Below are 15,707 nucleotides of genomic sequence, written 5' to 3'. Positions count from 1 at the left end.
ATTTAACATTGACCTCAATGTCCTTAACTACTTTCTCCTTCAAAAATTTTTCCAAGACCTTGCATACTACAGATGTCAAACTAACAGGCCTGTAGTTACCCGGATCACGTTTTTTTCCTTCCTTAAAAATAGGAACTATTTTAGCAATTCTCCAGTCATACGGTACAACCCCGAGTTTACAGATTCATTAAAAATTCTTGCTAATGGGCTTGCAATTTCATGTGCCAATTCCTTTAATATTCTTGGATGAAGATTATCTGGGCCCCCCAATTTAGTCCCATTAAGCTGTTCGAATTTTGCTTCTACCTCAGATATGCAAAAAGAAAAGGAGTACTTGTGGCACCTTAGAGACTAACCAATTTATTTGAGCATGAGCTTTCGTGAGCTACAGCTCACTTCATTTCCACGGTATGCATCCGATGAAGTACCCTATTCTGTACCCTATTAGGCATGAACATTCTACAGCCAGTATGACCTATTAGACTGGTATCCATACTGCCCTTCCTCCTTATGTCCATTCTCCTACCCACGGCTGTATCCTTTCTTATTTTGTTTTCTTCCCTCTCAATGCGAAAATCCGGTGTGGAGATTACCTGGACATCTCCCAACCATCTCCCCCACATTCCTAGTTTAAAGCTCTCTTAATCAGTTGTGCCAGCCTCCATCCTAGAAATCTATTTCCTTCCCTACTCAGATGAAGTCCATCCCGAGAGAACAGTCCTCTGTCCATGAATGCCTCCCAGTGGCCATACATCCCAAAGCCCTCCTTATAGCACCACTGCCTGAGTCATCTGTTGATAGTCATAATCTTGTCACACCTTTGTTGCCCTTCTCTAGGAACAGGCAAAATCCCACTGAAGATCACCTGAGCCTCGATTTCCTTAAGCGTCTTCCCCAGCCTGGCATAGTCTCCCTTGATACATTCCAGCGAGAATCTACTGGTATAATTTGTTCCCACATAAAGGATAACGAGTGGATTCTTTCCCGCTCCCTTTAGGATCCTTTGCAACCTCAGGTCTACATCCCGTATCTTAGCACCTGGAAGACAGCACACCCTTCTATTTTCTGGATTAGCTCTGGTTACAGGCCTGTCTATTCTTCTCAGTAAGGAGCCCCCGATCACATAGACCTGCCTTTTCCTGGTGACGGTGCTATTCTCCAGTCTATCCCCTGTTCCCTCTGACTGCAAGTTCTTTCCATTCCTTTTCTTCCTTGTAGTCTTCTTCAACCCATCCTGTATCCTCCTGGGGCTCATATTTGGTGTAGTCTCCATTGACTCTTCCCCTTTTCCTATAGGACTAGCTGCTCTTCTCTTCTTCCTTGCCCTACCACCTTCAGTGACCACTGAGCTCTTTCTTCATTTTCCAACTCTGCAAACTTGTTTTTGAGCTCTATTTCTCCTTCACTAGCCCGTCTTTTCCTCTGCCTGGTTCTCTTAGTCACATGCTTCCACTGTAAGGAACACCGCATCTACACAGACCAGTGGTTCTCAACCTGCGATCTGTGGGCTGCTTGCGGCAGAATCAGCCCATGTGACATCCTAAGGGCCCTACAGGTACTATTGGATGCAGCCCACAATGGTAAATAGATTGAGAACCACTGACACAGACTCTGCGACGCCCTAACTACATCAACATAAACCCTACACCTCTCATGGAGGTGGAGTTATTCTGTCGGTGTAGTAGGGCACTTACTACAAGGCTGTAGTGTACACACTGACATAGTGACATAGACGCTGATGTTAGGCAACTTATGTCGACCTAACTCTGGAGTGCAGACAAGCCTGAGATAATGGTAATCAAACCACATGCAGGAAGGCTGAAGCTGACCACTGATGGGACAGCAAGGATTCCACCTGCCTCATGGACAGAAATATGCAGTTGGCTTGCTCTGCGGAAGAGGCTGACTTCTTCTGGGTCATCAGAGATTGCGCATTGCTGGAGGCAGGATATCACACTACTGAGCCAGATGACTGATGGTTGGACCTGGTCTATCAAATGGACAATCGTGAGAGATGCTTGGGTGCCTCTCGCGCCCTCTGAAGTCAATGGGAGTCACAGCTATTCTCAAGAGGTTCCTTTTCCTGCCCCACTCATATCCTCCTCCAGAAAAAGGCTGGATCTAATGGTGCTGTGGAGCCAAAAGCCCATGGCGACTACACTGTACTCCGGGTTTCGTTGCTGATTAACTATTTTACTCTAGCCAAAAAAGCAGGGCCTAAGCGAAAATGAAAGCCACTTCTCACACTGTCATTCCTTAGATTTCTCCTCCTGTTCTCCTATCCTTTCCACCTCACAAGGCAAAGTACTGACTGACATTTCGACAGCGATGTTCTGTGTGAACAAACAGCTCATTCCCCACAACTGTGCAAGGATGTTACAGCACTGTGGAACTGGTGAATCCATCACATCAAGCAGATGGCATTTCACCTAGTCGGGAGACAGCCTGGTGGATCATCGCAGCAGAGACAAAGTTGGAGCTACACGAATGATCTCCTAAACACATCAGTTGGATCCAATCATCAGTAACAGGCAGTTTATTGCTGCCTCCTCTTGCCAGTGATACACCCAACTTGGCTGTAATTGCCTTCATTTCTCTCTCACTGAGAAACCCGTATTGATTATGCTCCACTGCTCCAGGGCAGCACCCTTCATTAAACCAGTACCGTTTGGAGCCAATGGAATGAAATCACCAATTCTGCCAGGAAATGAAGAGCTGGCTTTGCATAAAATACAAAGCCAATGTTACCTTTCAAATCCAGGAAGTAATCAGACTCTGAGATAATGGGCTTCAGAAACAGGTTCATATGAGGCAGCTTCAGATGCGGAGTCCAAAATCCTGCAGAGCAGATGATGGAGACATTATGAACACCAACTCCAAAACAAAACAACAGCAGCCATTTCTGTTGCCCTATTTCCTGCCCATGGCATTTGCAGTGGCTGTGAAACCATCCTGCTTCAAGCACTGATCTTGCCCAATCACATAACCTACAGATGTAGTCAGTACCTCGCTGTGAGAGCTCCACAGATATGAGGCTGGTGACTCAGTAGCTGGTGCTCCTCTCTTTGATTCCTCATTAGCCCCAGTGTGACACCAGTGAACAGAGCGAGCTACCGTAGCACATTCTCATGATACATAAAACCCAGGCACGGCCCCTTTGTAGTTCATTGAAGATCTGATGTCACTTTTTGCAAGAGTAAGCATAGGAACTCCCAGGTGTCCTGGCCAAATTCCACTTCAGGTAATTACATTGCATCTGATGAAGTTCCCTGGGCGTTTGACTTGGACTTACTCTTATTCACTTTCTGTCCTGAACACATGTGCAATGCTGCCATGTGCTGTTTAAAGGCTACTGCCTTCCGTCTGAAAAGTGGTTGTCAAATGCTTTGGGGTCTAAGATGCTGTGCAAATGTCAGATGTTATTGTGGAATCAGTGTAACCATTTGATTGCACAATGTGTGCTGGTTTAAAGGGTATTGAAATTGTTCCTGTTGCCTATGAAGGCACACTGCCCTGAGCTTTTTCACACTGCTTATTCATGGAGTGTAGAGTCCATCCATACGCCAGCCTGTGAGAATGCCTGCTGGATTATGTCCATCATTTTAATCAGCACATAGCCTCTAGCCTTCAACATCACCCCATGGCGATTTTCCCTTCCTTTGCCTTTTGGCTCCATTGATAAAGATCTCTGCTCCTAGATCTCTAACTTATTTATCTCCAGTATTGTCATAAAGTAGCACCTCAGAGTTACGAACACCAGTGTTACGAACTGACCCATCAACCCCACACCTCATTTGGAACTGAAAGTATGCAATCAGGCAGCAGAGACCAAAAAAAAGCAAATACAGTACAGCACAGTACTGTGGTAAACGTAAACCACTAAAAAAATAAAGGGAGATTTTTAAAAAAAGATTTGACAAGGGAAGGAAACTCTTTCTGTGCTTGTTTCATTGATGTTAAGCTGGTTAAAAGCAGCATTTTTCTTCTGCATAGTGACATTTCAAAGCTGTTTTATATTAAGTCAACGTTCACATGAAAACTTTTGGAAGAACTGTCATCATGTTTTGTTCAGAGTTATAAACATATCAATGTTACGAACAACCTCCATCCCTGAGGGGTTCATAACTCTGAGCTTCTACTGTATGTCTTGTTTTCCTTGCACACTGACACTGAAAACATCGCTCTTATCCCTTCTCTGCATTAACATAGTGGGGTCCTTTCCTCCTGCCCCAAAAATGTTGCCTTCCAGCCAGGGATTCAGTTTCTCTTAATTTCTAAGCCGCCTCGGGTGTCCTTCCGTTCATGCCACCAGTTGGGCGCAGGAGTGTCAATGCGATCCAGTCAGTCCAGAGAGGATTGGTACAATAGTGGAGAGGCCATATGTAAAATGCCATGAATGCTTCGGGGCATGTCTGGGTCCAAAAGCTGCTAACGACTGGAAGAAACTCAAAGGAGAGCAGCAAAACTTAAGGAATTGGAGTGATTAATTTTGGGGGGAAAAAACTGACCCATGTTAATCACTGAGGGCAATGGAGTTACACCAGGAATGAATTCGGTCTAATGGGCTCAATTCTCATTTACACTCAGGCTGCTTTACACTCCTCTTTCAGGCTGAAGGAGCCTTAACGTGGGTACAAATTCTCTATGGCCATTTTGCACCATCTGGGCGAGATGACAAGGCCTTAGTGTAGAGGAGAATCAGGCGCGGTTTGTCTAAACTATGGTAAAAGGTTGTACCTGTCCGAAAATGTCTGAATGGTGTAAACACCATGTCTACACTACAGCTTACATTGGCAAAATTTATGTTGCTGAGGGGGTTAAATATTCCACCCCCCGGAGTGACCTAAGTTACACGGACCTAGGTGCAGGTGTGTGCAGTGATATGCTGGTGGGAGAGCTGCTCCCACCGACATGGCTTGTGCCGCTCACGGAGGTGGTATTTTTATGTCGACAGGAGAGCCCGTCAGCACAGAGCTTCTCCACCAGACCACTGCAGTGCTGTTCATACAGCCATGGCCTGAGGAGAGAAAAGATTTGTACAGACTAGTCCAAGGGGAAATAACTGGAAGGGATGGGATGGAAAATTGAGCAAAGGACCATTTTCCGCTGGAGAGCTCTGCCTAACTATGAAATTAGGCTCCCAAGGGGAGAGGTGGAAATTTTGTTGCTTGAGCCATTTTAAATGTGCGTGGACAAAGCACTAGAATACATACTAAGGGCCCGATCTTGCACTTATCAAAGCACTGAACTGGCATTTAGGTGTCGGTGATAGATGGGCATAGAAATGTTTTATGATGAGCTCAGTCTTCCTGTGCAGAAGTTAGCACCAGGTACTCCCGTTATTAAGTTATGAAATAAAACAGCCTTTTTACTGTATGTTGTTACAAATGGTGTTGCCATAAAAGGATCAGCTGAATCTTCCTAAGATTGTAGGGCAGGGGTTCCCAAACTCTTTGCCAGCCTGTCCCCATTGTAATAAGGTATTTCCTGCCAGGACCCCAGACACCATAGAGGATGCCATTTTGTAGAGCAAAATGGCATCCTCCACACAGCATGACCTCCCATGCACCATGCGTGCGAGGTCATGCCACACGGAAGACACCATTTTGCTCCACAAAATGCCATCCTCCACAGGCTGATCTCATACACTGGGTGCGTGTCAGGTCTCGCTGAGTGGAGGATGCCATTTTGTAGAGCAAAACCCTGTCCTCTATGCAATATGACCTCACATGCACCGTACATGCGAGGTCGCACTGGGCTGAGCAAAACGGCATTCTCTGCACACTAGGGATCGCCATGGCCCCATCTGCTGAGGGCGCAACCCCATTTGGGTTTGCAACCCACAGTTTAGGGCAAAGATTGCTCTGTGGGTCATGGATCCCATACAGTCCTTATGGTTGTGTTCAGAATTACTGAGGACCTCAGTATGTGGCCTGCACCCCGTCAGAGAGATTGGAATCTGTGTATTGTCAGAGTCTCTCTGAGGGGAAGCATTGGGCTCAACTGACCCAAATCAAATTATGCATTGCATGGAACAGAATGTTTTTGGCAGCAGTTTTAATACTCAGAGTGCTTCACAAAGCAATAAGTTAGGTCCTGGCAGGGCAAGGACTGTGCAAGCAAAAGACGCAGATGCAGCAGCTCATGCACACCCTTGAGCACCAGAGCCAGGTTAGTTGGCAAGGCTCCCATTGACTTCAGTGGGCTTTGGAGCCGGCCCTTATTGAGAGAGAGATTGGATCAGACCTTGGACCTTTGTTTTTCAGAATGTGCCAAGGCAGCTTCAATGTCCATCTGGACAAGCACCAGGGACCTGAGCTTAGTTTAATGGCTCATCCGAAGGCCAGCACAATACTGCAATCGCAGCAGGGGGGAGAAACCCAAGACCAAACATGGGGCTTGAATCCAAGACCACGTGGCCCAGAAGCAAGACTAATTATCAAGTGTCTTGGAAGCTCATACACTAAGATCAGAGCTAGGTAAATAACTCAGAACAAATCATTTCAATCTGTTTATTTCACCTCTCTTTCTATTTGGGAACTGTCCACCAGCACACTACAAAAGCCGCAGTGCGTAACTCTTGGCCTGCAGTCATTGATGAGCCATTTAGCATTCACTCTGTGTCAATTAGTCACATAAAGCATGTAGCTAAGTTTCTTTTCTCTGACTGGACAACTCATGGAACCAACCGCCACCAACATCAACTGGGAATGGCATGTTTGAGTGTAAAACTGACATCCACATGGTGGTCGGGAGGTCACGGCACTTCCGCTTTGCCTTCCAGAATAGTTCAGTGGCTGAGATCCAAAAGAGCTTTTTACAAGTACCCTGGTGAGTAAGTCTTGTTCCCTACCATAGCTTCAGAAATTTGGTCTGCCACACTCAGTTCTAGCTAACGTCAACCACATAGATGATCAAGGGTGGCGTTTCAACCAGCACTTTGACAAAGGACTGGGGGGACAGGTCAAGAAGTATTTTCACAGGCACTGGGGGCACTGTTCATATTGAACAGTTTATTTTGCAGGTAAAAAGAAAGGTGACCATAGAATCTCAGGGTTGGAAGGGACCTCAGGAGGTCATCTAGTCCAAACCCCTGCTCAAAGCAGGGCCAATCCCCAATTTTTGCCCTGGATCCCTAAGTGGCCCCCTCAAGTATTGAACTCACAACCCTCGGTTTACCAGGCCAAGGCTCAAACCACTGAGCTATCCATCCCCCTTCTGCCATGTAAGGTGGATACTACATATTTTCAATCCGTGCGAGGTATCCCCTGGCAACAGAACCCAAGCTAACCCAGCATGGCTCTCTGTCCCCCGCTAGTGGCTATGTCATAAATATAAAGGGAAGGGTAAACCCCTTTGAAATCCCTCCTGGCCAGGGAAAGCTCCTCTCACCTGTAAAGGGTTAAGAAGCTAAAGGTAACCTCGCTGGCACCTGACCAAAATGACCAATGAGGAGACAAGATACTTTCAAAAGCTGGGAGGAGGGAGAGAAACAAAGGGTCTGTGTCTGTCTGTATGCTGCTCTTGACAGGGACAGAACAGGAATGGAGTCTTAGAACTTTTAGTAAGTAATCTAGCTAGGTATGTGTTAGATTATGATTTCTTTAAATGGCTGAGAAAAGAATTGTGCTGAATAGAATAACTATTTCTGTCTGTGTATCTTTTTTGTAACTTAAGGTTTTGCCTAGGAGGGGTTCTCTATGTTTTTGAATCTAATTACCCTGTAAGATATCTACCATCCTGATTTTACAGGGGGGATTTCTTTATTTCTATTTACTTCTATTTTTTATTAAAAGTCTTCTTGTAAAAAACTGAATGCTTTTTCATTGTTCTCAGATCCAAGGGTTTGGGTCTGTGGTCACCTATGCAAATTGGTGAGGCTTTTTATCCAACATTTCCCAGGAAAGGGGGGGTGCAAGTGTTGGGAGGATTGTTCATTGTTCTTAAGATCCAAGGGTCTGGGTCTGTAGTCACCTAGGCAAATTGGTGAGGCTTTTTACCAAACCTTGTCCAGGAAGTGGGGTGCAAGGTTTTGGGAAGTATTTTGGGGGGAAGGACACGTCCAAACAGCTCTTCCCCAGTAACCAGTATTAGTTTGGTGGTGGTAGCGGCCAGTCCAAGGACAACGGGTGTAATATTTTGTACCTTGGGGAAGTTTTGACCTAAGCTGGTAAAGATAAGCTTAGGAGGTTTTTCATGCAGGTCCCCACATCTGTACCCTAGAGTTCAGAGTGGGGGAGGAACCTTGACAGGCTATGTGTGTAGAAACTGATTGTTCAGCGCCAGCTAAGACATCTTCTCCTTTAGTTTATGGAGATTGTACACACTTTGAGGCAGAGACTTTTTGTCCTTTGTACAGTACCGAGCAGAATAGGGTTCTGGTCCGTCACTGGGACCCATAGCTGCTACCTCCATACAAATTATTAACAACAGAGGCTCATACTTTTGGGTCCTGAGTTCAGTGCCCATTGCTGACAAGCCATCCATGATACATTAACATTTTCTTTGGCTTTCTTATTTAGAGGCAGCCTCTAGGGTGTGCGAGTCTCCTAATTGCTTTCAGTGGGGACACTGGCCCCCAATAGCGTCCCACTCTGGGAGAACCCCTAGGCCAGACTTGACTCTTCAGACGATTGGGTTAATCCAGAATAATTACTGACTCCATTGAAGTGAAAGAAGTTTCTAGCCCTCGTGGATGTGTCTATCAAGGTACAGCTATGGCCCCCATACCTGTAGTAACTGAGTGCCTCACAGTCTGTCCTGTATTTATCTTCGCAACACCCCTGCGAAGTAGGGGAGTTCATTTATTCCCATTTTACTGATGGGGAAACTGAGGCACAGAGCAACTACGTGGCCACCCAGACAGTCTCTGGCACAGCAAGGAAATTAAGCCTGTCTCCTGAATCCCAGGGTAATGCCCTAAACCACTGGGCAATCCTTCCTCTCGCTGAGGCACGCAGCAGAATCTGATCCCCCGTGCCTCAGCCTTTCCATTCACTGTACTTTAGAGCCGTGTGTGTGTGGGGTAGTGTGTTGTGGCTGGGGGGGAGCATACTGTGGGGTTTTCTCTCTCTGGCCGCTCCTGCTTTGCATTTGGTCTCACTTTTGGTCTTAATGCTGCCCTCAGCTCATTCCACCGAGGGAGGCCCTGGCAGTGGTGCTCTTTGGATGTAGTTCATCTCTCTTTTCCTGCGAGCTGATGCAGCCTTTTTAGTCACTTGCATGGCAGGTAACAGAAGGGCAACCAGCCCTCCTGAGTGTGAAAGACTGGAGTGGAGGAAGGATTTGGGGGTGTGATTTTTTTTTGGGGGGGGGAGATAGAGAGAGAGGGTGTGTGTGGAAGAAATGAGAGAGGAAACCATGAAAAATGAAGATTTAATCCTTAAATGAGACTCGTATTTAAAACAAATGGACCCAAGCAGAAAGGAAAACACCATCCATTAAGTATCCATGTCCATAATTATTTTGGCATTATCTGTAATCAAGGATAAATTGATCATTCACACTCTTTGCTCAATTCATTCAAACGATTCAATACCGCAGCCATTAAATTCATCATCTAGCTTCCCAAGTGTCACTTGCTTTCTAGTAAATACACCAAATCCACCCCCACGCTGTCCTGTCAGGCTTCCCAGAATATTTTGCAGACAAAAACAAATCAAAAAAACCCCACAGCCTGCTCGCTGTCTGAGATAAATGTTCAAAAGAGCTTCATTAAGAGAGAGACACTTCATCACTGACCATCTCCTACAAATGTAAAACTGACCCTGATCATTTATATAGCAGAAAAGATTTCTTCCCCTCTGGGCAGCCCCACCATCCTCCATGTTTAAAGGCCATGGCATTCACTTGACACTGGGGCGAACGAATGCATGGCGTGCAGGGGTGTGGTGAACTGAGCCCAAGGGACCTGATTCTGCTCTCACACCAGTTTTACACCAGTGTAATTCCATTAACTTCAGCAGAGTTGCTCCAGATTTTTTTATTATTAATCGTTTGTATTATTGTACCACTTAGGAGCCCTAGTCATAGCCCAAGGCCCCATTGTGTGAGGCACTGGACAAACACCGAACAAAAAGACAGTCCCTGCCTGTCACAGGGTGCTCTACTCAGCTCGGGAGCACCTCTTTGTGGGCCTGGTTGGGGATTAGCTCTGCCAGTCTGATGCCTTTTCCTGTAGGTGCTCGCTCGGTCTCCCTCTCTCTTGAAACTCAATGGCTCCCACTTCGTGGCTTGGCACTCCAGCCAGGTTGATGTAGTTTTGCCCTTCCAGGGGTTTGTGTAGCAAAGTCTCTCTCTGCTGATTGTGTCTTCCAATTCACTGCCCATCCACGGTGCCACTTCCCCAGTGGTTGGTAGGGGAACCCAGACTTGCCTTCTACACTGGGTTCCAGCCCAGGGACCCTACAACCACCAGCTAAAGGTTGCACTGCCCTCCCACTTGCTGCTGTTTCCCTGGATTGCTTCCTACATTGCCTTTATCAGGCTTCTCCACTGTCCTCTAGGCCTCAGAGAGAGAGACTGTAGACTTCCTCCCTTGCAGCCCTTTTCTGCCCTCAGCTACCTGGCTTTATACAACCACCCTCCCCTCCGTTCTTGTCCAGGTAAGCATCATCCTTTAAGTGGTCCCCATTGCTCCTGGCTCCTTCTCCAGGTGCAGCGTAGGTGGTTAACGGGCCCACCTAACCACCTTAACTCCTTCAGAGGCTGGTATGGGGTGACCACTTCCCCCACCCCCCAGCTCCAAGGGACTTACAATCAAAGTGTAAAACAAGAGCCAGGCAATGAATACAGACAGATGAGGGAATACAAGGAACCAGTGAGACATGATAGGCAGTGGTCTCTGCCTACCAACAGCCTAGCTGTTAATCGTTATCAAGCTATCTGTGAGCCTCCTGGCAAAGGATGGTTTGGGAGGAGGGTGATGAGCTAGCTGTGCAGATGTTTATGGGGAGCACTTCCCAAGCATGCTCCAAAATAGCCCCCCAACCTATAAGTATGACCTACATTCTTGATTCCTCAACATATGACCTTACATATGTCTGCAGTAAAATGTTGTTCGAGTGAGCCCAGTTGACCATGAGAGCCAAATCACCTTGCAGAATTGATTTGTCCTTATATCATTTACCACACAACTAATTTTTCTGTCATCAGCAAACTCTACAAGTAATTATTTTATGTTTTCTCCTCGCTCATTGATACAGCATGGGAGGAAGAACAAAGGTGCTTCTTTGAAAATGTAGTAAGTGGGAAATGGAGGCTGCCACCATCGCTGAGTGGAGGTGAGCCTCAGCAGGGAACAGCGAAGGAGAGATGATAGGTAGGGTGGGATATGACCATGAAGGGCCTTGAAAGTATGTACAAGCAGCTTATGTTTAATGCAATAGAGAATGGAGAGCCAGTGGAGGAAGTCAAAGAGTGAGGTAACATAGTAAAGCAGCAGGCTAGGAGAATGATCTTTGCATGAGTAAGAACAGAATCAGGTCCCACTGGGCCTGCCATGAAGAGTTTACACTCCATGGGCGTGACTCTGAGCAACAGTAAAAGCTGAGCATGCAAATCGCTATGCAGGAAGTTTGCTAGGACAAGACCTGTCACATGGAGAGATGGCAGGGAGCCCGGCACAGTGTGAGTTACTCCTTTTGCACAGTAGACCCAATACTACAGAGACGAGGGGCAGAAAGAACCCACTTTGAGTCTCGGAACCCAGGCTGTTTGCAGCAATGCCAGTTAGGAAAGCAGGCCAAATGCCCAGGGCTGGTGATATTCTCCTGTGGAGGATCTGGCCCATCAGTGAGCAAATTTGTCACTAAGGGAGAATTGCTATGAAATCCTCATAGTGACATTTTACAGTCACTTTTTCAACTCCCGAGATCCGATTTTGGAGCCGGTGCCAGAGAGAGAGCGGCTGTGTGCCGGCTGACAGCCCCGGGTGGTATTCTACAAGCTTGGCTGGCAGCTGCTGTGCTGGGGAGGGTACAGTCAGCAGCTTCTGACAACCAGAGGGAAGAGGGGTGTGGGGGGGGGCTGACTTGGATGGCGTTCCCTGCGCTGAGTAAGAACGTTTCACTGAACACGGGCCTGGGCTTGTGGGGGCTCCATGCATGGCTCAAAATAGCGCAAAGCAAGGTCCCTGCTTATTCATGGCCACCTGGGCAGAGGCTGCCAACGGGAAGGGAGGAAATGTCACTTCAGACTAATAGAGGGAGTGGGATGGACCCTAAAATATCACCAACCTATCACTGGGACTTAGATGCTGCTGCACAGTCAGCAATGGAAGCTGGTGACCCCAAAATAGGTGGGTGAAAGTGGCTGGTAAAACACTCAGCTCAGAAGCAGGTAATGCTCAGCCTGTGTTATGTTGGATCATATTAAAGAAGTTCTGTATTAAAAGCACAATTGAGTTTGATTCCCCATAGTTTAAATTCCAGGGTATTACTAATTAAGACGTCTCTTGGTTTTTGGTCTCTTATTTTTACTGTTTCTCTCTCTCTGTGTGAAACTTGCAAGCTGCTAATTGTGCTAGTACATCCTAAAACAGAGGTCTCAAAGCGATACTTTGTAACAACAACTACTCACACACAGAGAGACTCAAAGCAATACTCTGTAACAACAGAAACCGCACCCAGAGACTCCCCGCCCTTTTGTTGTATTTGTCTCACTTTGCTAACAATGGTGATTAAAATAGAGACAGAGGATGTATGTGGATGGATGCTTGGTGTGGATAATAACTGAATGATCAGGGAGGTGCCAGCCTAAGAATCCAGTGTCCATTGGCCGAAGAAGGAGTCAAGTGGAAACAACCAGAGGACCCCCAGAGGGCAGACTGGAATCTACCCAACAGCCTCAAGGACGGGAGAACCAAAGAACAAGATAACATCTGGCAGCACGGAGCCATCAGGTGCCATCTGCTGATTGATTCAGCAACAGCATGATGAAGCAATTCCCATAGACTGGCATAGGAATAAATTCCTATAAAAGTGGACTCTAGAAACTGAGAACTTTGGGGTCTGATTCTGCAAACCAACTTCCAGGAGCATCAGATGAGCATCTGACAAGGCCCTGCTCCCTCCTCATGTCCAGGCCACCTGGCCAGTGGCTTGGCATGAGCAACTCTAAGGCTGGTAACTATGATAATAACCTTGCAGAACCTGTGTGTGTGTGTGTGTGTGTGTGTGAATGAACATGTGAATAAATATGAGATTGAATGGAATGTTATAGCTATAACTAACTCCTTACTATGATTCTTTCTGTATTCACAATAAATGTGGCATTTTGCTTTATTCCCTTTAATAAGACCTTGCTGGTTTTTATTTTATTGGTATAACACCTGCATTGACTCAGCACAGGACAGGTTCTGCTGGCTGTGGCCAGGCTGAGAAGTCCTCAGTGGTGCTCGGCCATCTCCATGCAGTGAACGCTTTCCCTCCCGCCAAACCCCGCTGCTTTCCTTCGTCCTCTCTGCTACCATCACAGCCTATGCTGGCTGGGGGGCGGGACGCCTAGCATGGCGGCACCCTGGCTTCATTCCGCGGCTGTAGTGGGCCGGAGCCTCAGCTGGTGTCAACGGACACAGCGCCACTGACTTCTGTGGAGTTGTTCCCATTTACTCCAGCTGAGGATCTGGCCCTGTGAGCCCATTGGCAGCAGAGTGAACCTGCTCTGCCCCCAAGGGGGCGGGTGCAAGTGTTAAAACCTCCATACATGTTGAGGGGGGCAGCTCCTTCTCCAGAGTACGATATTGGCATCTCGCTGGTTACAGACCTACAGCTGAAGTTGTAGCTGTCGCTGACCTGGAGAATTATACAAGCAAGGCAGTGGGAGACCCTCGATTCTCAGAGCAGGGTGCCTGTCCTTGACAGAGAGGACAGGCAGCTCTTGCAGTCAGAGTGACAATGGGAGTTGCCTGCACTCCCTACGGGGACACTAGGCCTTACGGGTATGTCCACACAGCAATTAAACACCCGGGGCTCGCCCCAGTCAGCTTCCCGGGGCTCAGGCTGGGGGGCTGTAAAACTGCTGTGTAGCTGTTCAGACTGGGGCTGGAGCCTGAGCTCTGGGATCCCACCTCACCCTAGAGGGAAATGACAAGCAGATGACAACTTTACCTGTGCGTGTTGTACCTCTCCACCTCTCCTCGTAAATCAAGGAAAAGTCGCTCCTTGTGGCCTGCCAACTTAGAATCCTAGAATCTCAGGGTTGCAAGGGACCTCAGGAGGTCATCTAGTCCAACCCCCTGCTCAAAGCAGGGCCAATCCCCAATTTTTGTCCCAGATCCCTAAATGGCCCCCTCAAGGATTGAACTCACAACCCTGGGTTTAGAAGGCCAATGCTCAAACTACTGAGCTATGGCTGGGGCAGGCACCATCTGCTCATTCAAACCTGGCAAGGGAGAAGGCATGTGCACACTTACCTGACGTTCCATCTCCTGGCTCAGGCTCATCCTGGTGGGATGGGCTAGACAGTGGTGGCATCTCAGAGAGATTCCTGGCTCATGGCTCAGCTGGACACATGACCCTCCTCCTCCACGCTGTTCATGGCGGGGGTCAGTTTCTGTGTCGCAGGCTCCTCAGAGGTATCCACCTGCCCTGCTACGTGGCGGTTAGGTATCCACCAAACATGGCATGCAGCTTATTGCAAAAGCATTAGGTCTGCGGCTTGGCACCAGAGCAACTGTTGGCCTTCCTGGCATTGTGGTGTGCCTGCCACACTGCTGCTGATCCCTGTCCTACCTCTTTGCCTGCATCCTCAGTGCAATCTTGTCGCAGGTGCTGAGGTTCCTAAGATACCTCCGTAGCTGTGCCTGGCCTCCTGGATCTCCTGGCCACGCCTGGCAGCAGTGCGTTGCACACAACAAAGGAGAGCTGCTAGGTGTGCTGACCAAGCTGGGCAACCAGGAAAAGGCATTTCAAAACTACCCAGAGCTTTTAAAGTGGTGGGGGGAAGGGTACGGCTTCCGGTCTCCATGACCCTGGGCAGTGGAGTTCACAATTGTGACCAGAGCGGTCACTGTCCAGCATTGTGGGACAGATGCCGGAGGACTATTAGGCTTGACATAGGTCATGGGTTGGCTACACTCGCATTGCGTTGAACGCATGACGTTGACCGGGGCTCAGTACCAGTTGGGAAAGGGGAGTTACTGCAGCACCGTAATGGAGCACTTACGTCAAGCAGGCGACAAATAGGAATATTGACACATGCCCAAATAAGCGGACATAAGGTGGCTTATGTCAACCTAACTTTGTAGTGTGGACCAGGCCTAAGCCTACTCTCTTGACAGAATACCACAGTTGTGAAATGTAACAGCCACGACACACTTACAATCTACCATCTAAACTATACTTGCCCTTACCCACCAGTAACCCCACAGGCGGCTTCGGTCGCCCCCTCATTACTGCCACGTGGCGCAGCAAGACCTCCCCCGGGTGCCTGACGGCTGAGCCAACCCGCACAATTTTGCACTAAAATGCTGCGGACGAGCTTCTCAGGTACACATGTGCCCCTTTCCTTTCCTCACCCGCAGGGTAGGCACAAGCCCTCATCGCCTGATGGCACAGCTCTGTGACACCCCTCAAACTAACCCCCACCTCAGGTCTCAAACACCTCGTGCCCTGCCTGCCCCATCTACTGCCTCCTCCCTAAAACCGTTCAATACAGTTACAATCACGCTGAATGCTGCTGCTGTGCCTGTGAATAATTCCCAGTGG

This window comes from Lepidochelys kempii, chromosome 6, assembly GCF_965140265.1.
Source record: "Lepidochelys kempii isolate rLepKem1 chromosome 6, rLepKem1.hap2, whole genome shotgun sequence".
Lineage (NCBI taxonomy): Eukaryota > Metazoa > Chordata > Testudines > Cheloniidae > Lepidochelys > Lepidochelys kempii.
This window is presented reverse-complemented; position numbering follows the sequence as displayed.